This window comes from Nicotiana attenuata, unplaced genomic scaffold, assembly GCF_001879085.1.
Source record: "Nicotiana attenuata strain UT unplaced genomic scaffold, NIATTr2, whole genome shotgun sequence".
Classification (NCBI taxonomy): Eukaryota; Viridiplantae; Streptophyta; class Magnoliopsida; order Solanales; family Solanaceae; genus Nicotiana; species Nicotiana attenuata.
Window position 1 is genome coordinate 347,137 of NW_017670686.1, and position 6,097 is coordinate 353,233.

Genomic DNA, 6,097 nt, shown 5'->3' on the forward strand with positions numbered 1-6,097 from the left:
TAGCTATCCCCTAATCCCATATACCCCCACAAGAACTGCTTGTATACTATGTGCTCTATGTGTCCCCAAATCCCATTACCCCTGAAAGGCTATGAGGCAATCTGGCATTGGAAATTCTGGAAATCTGGGCCTACTTTCAGGCTCCCTATATTGTAACTTCTTATTTTTCTTATCTACTTATGTAATTCACTCGATATTGACCTGTAATAATTTGTTGTAAATAGATACTGGGGATGGATAGTGGAAATGGAGGGTAGCTATGCATGTTATAGACATAAAAGGGGTAGAAACCATGCTTTAGGTTTACATTTTCTATATGCGCAATAGAATCCATCTTTAGGACCAACATGTGCAAAGCATATCATGTATTAGAGACCATGCTCCCTAGGTTTTTATTATGTATGCTGTTTCGACATCTCATTTTGATATTCTTGCTATCACTTAGAAATTATGTTTCTATGATAAATGGCATTAAAACAAAAACTGCTACCCCTGCACACTTGACAGCATGCTCTACAATGCTGTAACCTTTTATGCATTAAGAAATTCTGCTTTAGGAAATTCTGCAATCATGCTGTGCATTTAGAAATCCTGCTCTAGGAATCTTGCATATAAATTATTCTATACCTTATATGTGCATATTAGATACTATGTTTAGGTTCTCGTTCATACTCACTCAGCTACGCCTAGTTAAACTACTGATGCATGAAAAGGAATATAAACAGTCTCATCCTGCTTTAAATAAATTAGTAATAATCCTGTATCCTGTAAGACTTAGAACTGCATGCTCTTTTAGGTTAAATAACTCCTTTATTGTTCTAATGGTTCTGGTAACTATTGTATCCTACGCCTAGGCAATGCCTTAGGTAATCAACCTTTATGAAATCGGAAACTGTTCTTTGTGTTTACTGCTTAATGGTTAATAGGCTTTAAATCAGTAGGCAAACTGGTTAGGGCCCCTGCTTCTGAGTTATAAAATAAAACCGCATATCTCACATGTTCTGATACTCACCTAGACATCATGTCTTAGGATCCTGTTTAACAATACTGCCCTTATTTGTGTTTGAGTCGTGCTGTTTACATACCTTGTCTGTGGAGGTAAAACTGAGCCTCTTATTTGCTCTTTACTGCTTTTTTTATTTGCTAAAAGTCCTATGTGTTCTTGCTTGTCGCCCTAGTATTTTCTCCTTTAAACCTAAGGGTCTATCTAGAACTGCTTGTAGGTAGAGGTCCTAAATTCCTCCACGACCATTAGGAAGGGACGTGGTAACAGCACGCATAGAGATCGCTTAAATAAACTCGCTTTAGTAACCTCTAAGGGGTGGGAATTGGTAGATATGGATATGATGACTACGCGCTAATGTCACGTGTAGCTCCTCATTGAGGAGTATTTACCGGGCATTGCGTGGGATGATCCTGTAGGCTAACCAACCTAGGACCCCTCCTTCTAAAAATTCCCTTTGCCTAAAACTTTACTTTTTATATAACTTGTTCAAATTCTTTGTCTTATTATTTGAGTCATATGCAATTATGTGTTTCAACTACTTACTTGTTAAAGACTAATTCATAAGTATAAGTTCGGCCGGGACCCACCGTTGTGGACCGAGAGGGGTTACTAACACCTTCCCCTCAAGGTTATTTCAAGCCCTTACCCTAAATCTCTGGTACTAGTCTAAGAGTTAATCGCTCTAGGTTCCCTAACGCACCATAATCCGTTAGGTGGCGACTCTTCAAATACCCAAATCCCAAAAGGAAATGAGTTATTACCCCCTATGAACGTCGAAACCCGGACCTTTCTCCGCGAGGAGGAAAAAAGGGGGTGCGACACCTGCCACTTTGAACGATTCTATAGGGCCTAATGTACCTCAGGCTAAGCTTACCCTTCTTGCCGAATCTCACGACGCCTGTCATAGGCAAAACTATTAAGAATACCCAATCATCAACCTGAAATGCGAAGTCTTGTCGGTGCACATCTGAATGTGACTTCTGACGACTATGAGCGGTAAACAACTGCTCCTGAATAAGATGCACCTTTAACTCGGTTATCAATATGGAGCTTCTAAATTCCAGCATGCACTATAGTTTATTATTCCTAATATTTTTGGATAGTTATCAATCACATGGTTCTAATAAATGTACTTTGCTTGCTTTAAATCATCGCATTAGATCTTTGTGCTTACATCTATACTGTAATGATCCGACTGGTTGTTTTGTATATTGTCGCCTTGTTCCCTATTTATTTCCTCTTCTATGTTTGTCTTTGGTTATGTGACTTGATGGGATGGTTGAAATGGTTCCGGGGAAGTTTCAGAGTGAATGGGCACACTTAGTCATATGGTTGAAAGCTTAAGTTGAAAAAGTTAAATGGAGTTTGACTTTTGTGTAGACGACTCCGGAATGGAGTTTTGATGGTTCCAATAGCTTCGTATGACGATTTTGGAATTGGTGTATGTCCTGATGTGGATTTGGAGGTCCTTAGGTTTGTTTGAGGCTTTTTGGCGAAAGTTGGAAAGTTGAAGGTTTGGATGGTTGAAAGGTTTAACCAAGAGTTGACTTTGTTGATATCAGGTTCAGGTGGTTATGGGATTGTAATACGTCCATTGTGTCATTTGAGACTAGTGTGAAAAATTTGAGGTCATTCAGAGTTGATTTGATATGGTTCAGTATTAGTTTTAAAAGTTGGAAGTTCATTAGTTTAATTAGGCTTGAATTTATTCACAGAACAGTTGCCTAGATGGCAAGGACCGTATTAAAGTATTCATCAAAGCTATATGTTATGCGACTGATAAAGCCAACATTCGAGGACGAATATTCTAAAGGGGGGAATAATATTATACCCCAGGTTTTCGTATGTGAAAGTACGTAGTAACTCGATTGATATAAGCTCAGAAATGGGAATATATTTGGAAGCATATAAATTAAGTTAATCATGTTACCTTGGAGGTTACAAATATTTATGATCATGAATAAAATGTACCAAGAGGGTTGGAAAGCTTAGAAGCTAAACCAATTGAAGAAAATAAGTATCATTGAAAGTCGACAAGTTTGGAATGTTATAAAATGCACATTGGGGTGAGACTAGGGTTCTTAACATGATAAGAAGTTTATGTTATGAGTTATTTTAGTCGTATGATAGTCAAGCAAGTTGTGGAACAAAAGTTGGCAAAGGTCATCACAAGTTACATTCATAAATGTGCTGAATATTAGGTCAAATGTACCTGAGCTTTTCTCCAAATATACTTGGAATTACGGGGTGATCTACCTACCAAATTGAATATCTATGAGTCTAATTTCTAACACATTAAACTGTTTGTCGGTACGACATCGGAGTGGAGAGATATTCACATTTTTGCAAGACCGTGCAACCAGCTCCCAATGGGACCCACTTAGGCGGTGGTTGACCTACTTCACTTTATAAACGATTCAGACGCCTATTTTTTGATACTTTTCGACTCAACTTCATCTCCAAACTTCTCCTAACCCTCCTAAACAGATACCATAAGGGTCTAAAGTGATTCCAAAGTGATTACACCATATTTCTACATCAAAAGTTAGTTCTAGTAAAGAACAATACCTTTTTGAGATTGTGTTGTCATTGAGGATAGTTGTGGGCTGTGTTTGACTGAAATTTCAAGTTTGTGCTACTGACTAAGGTGAGTATAACGACCTACTAATTGCGCTTAAGCTTGCATGAACCTTGAACTACCGAGATGCGTAGGCAATAACCCTACCGTCCTACATCAACACCATGCCAAGCCCAATACGCGACACATCATAGTACACAGTGTAAGACCACAAACCCGTAGCCAACATCAACACTGGGGCTATAGTCAATACAGTCTTGAGCTTATGAAATCTCCCCTCACACTCCTCAGACCACCTGAAAGAAGCACCATTATGGGTCAATCTAGTCAAGGGTGCAGCAATGGATGAGAAACCCTCGACAAAATGACGATAATAACCTGCCAAACCCAAGAAGCTCTGAATCTCTATAGCTGAAGATTGTCTAGGTCTGAATTGCCTCAATCTTCTTCAAATCCACCTTGATCCTCTCACTAGATACCGCGTGCCCTAAGAACGCCACCGAATAAAGCCAATACTCACACTTGGAGAATTTAACATATAGCTTCTTCTCCTCAAAGTCTGGAGTATGATCCTCAGATGTTGCTCATGATCCTCTTGGATGTGCAAGTACACCAATATATCATCAAAGAATACTATGATGAAAGAATCAAGATATTGCTGGAAAACGTTGTTTATAATGTGCATAAAAGCTGCTGGGGCATTAGTAAGCCCAAAAGACATCACAAAAAATTCGTCGTGACCATAGCGGGTCTTGAAAGCCGTCTTTGAAATATATGAATCTTGAATCTTCAAGTGATGATACCCATATATCAAATAAATCTTCAAAAACATTATAGCACCCTAAAGCTGATCAAATAAGTCATAATGGACGGTGGTGGGTACATGTTCTTAATACTAACCTTGGGGAGCTGCTTGTAGCCAATGAACATTCTTATAGTACTATCCTTCTTCTTCAAAAATAGAAATGGTGCACCCCAAGGCAACACACTAGGCCTAATGAAACTTAATCAAGTAATTCTTGCAACTGCTCCTTCAACTCAATAGGTGCCATGCGATATGGTAAAATAGAGATGGGCTGAGTGCTTGATACCAAGTCAATACCAAAATCAATGTCCCTATAGGGTGGCATGTGTCTACTCCAAATACATCAGGAAAGTCTCTTACTACTGGAACTGACTCAACGGTAGGAATATCAACACTAACATCCCTCATGAAGGCCAAATATTCCAAACATCCCTTCTTAACCATTCGTTGAGCCTTCAAATGTGAGATCACTATACTAGGAACATTATCCGGGGTGCCTCTCCACTCTAACCCTGGTAACCCAACATCGCCAATTTCACAATCTTAGAGTGACAATCAAGGATGGCATGATATGGCGACAACCATTATATGCCTAAAATCACGTCGAAATCATCTATGCTAAGCAATAAAAGATCAAATCCCATCTCATATCCCCCAATAGTCACCACACACAATCGATATACATTGTCCACAATAATAGAATCACCCATCGGTGTAGATACATGAACATGTATAGCTAAAGAAACACGAGGCATATCCAAATAACTAGCAAAGTGTGATAACACATATGAATAAGTGGAACCATATTCAATTAATACTGAAGCATCTCTGTGGCACACTAAAACAATATCTATGATTACAGTATCGGAAGCAACTACCTCGGGTCTGGAGAGAACTGCATAGAAATAAGCCTGTCCACCATATGTCTGACCTCCCTCATTAGGGCGACCTCCACCCCGAGCTGGCTGAATGGGTGGTGTAGCAAGTAGTGCAGGGGTCATAGAGTGATCTCCCTAGTGCACTGGACTACTATAATGATGGGGACAATATTTCCTTACATGCCCCAACTCTACACAATCGTAACAACCTTGCTCCAGAAAGGAAGGTGGGTCTTGAATCGGATCCGAAGAACTAGAATAACAAGTGGAAGAACCCGGTACCGAAGAACCCTAAACTGAGGGAGCACAGTACGAGCTGTGATATGGAAGGGCGCTAAAAGATGACTGAATCGGGTGAGTGCTGTATGAACCGTGCCAGCTGATGCACCACGATGAACCTGACGGGCCATCTGAGGAGGCCTGAAAGGACGACCTCTGTTGTGATGTAACTCACCTCCAACTGAGGTACCACTAAAACTAGATAAACTCCAGGGCCTCTTTCCCTCTCGCTCCTCGCGATCAAGCCTGTGACCCTGCTCTAAGCTGTGACACCCAAACCTAGGTGAAGTGTGCTGGCATCTGCCGCCGTACTAGCCCGAGTGAACCACTCTACAACTCTTGAATGCTGGACATAACCCAGAACATAAATAGGCCAACATGGCCGCAACTCGTAATATATCGTAGGTGGCCAAGCGTCATATCAGCTAGCCATCATACTCAAAACATCAATACATGTTCGGGCCGAGGAGGCCACTATGAGTATCAATATCTAACAACCTAGAAAGAAAACATAAATGAGGGCCGGGAAGGCTACTAACGTACTATACTTA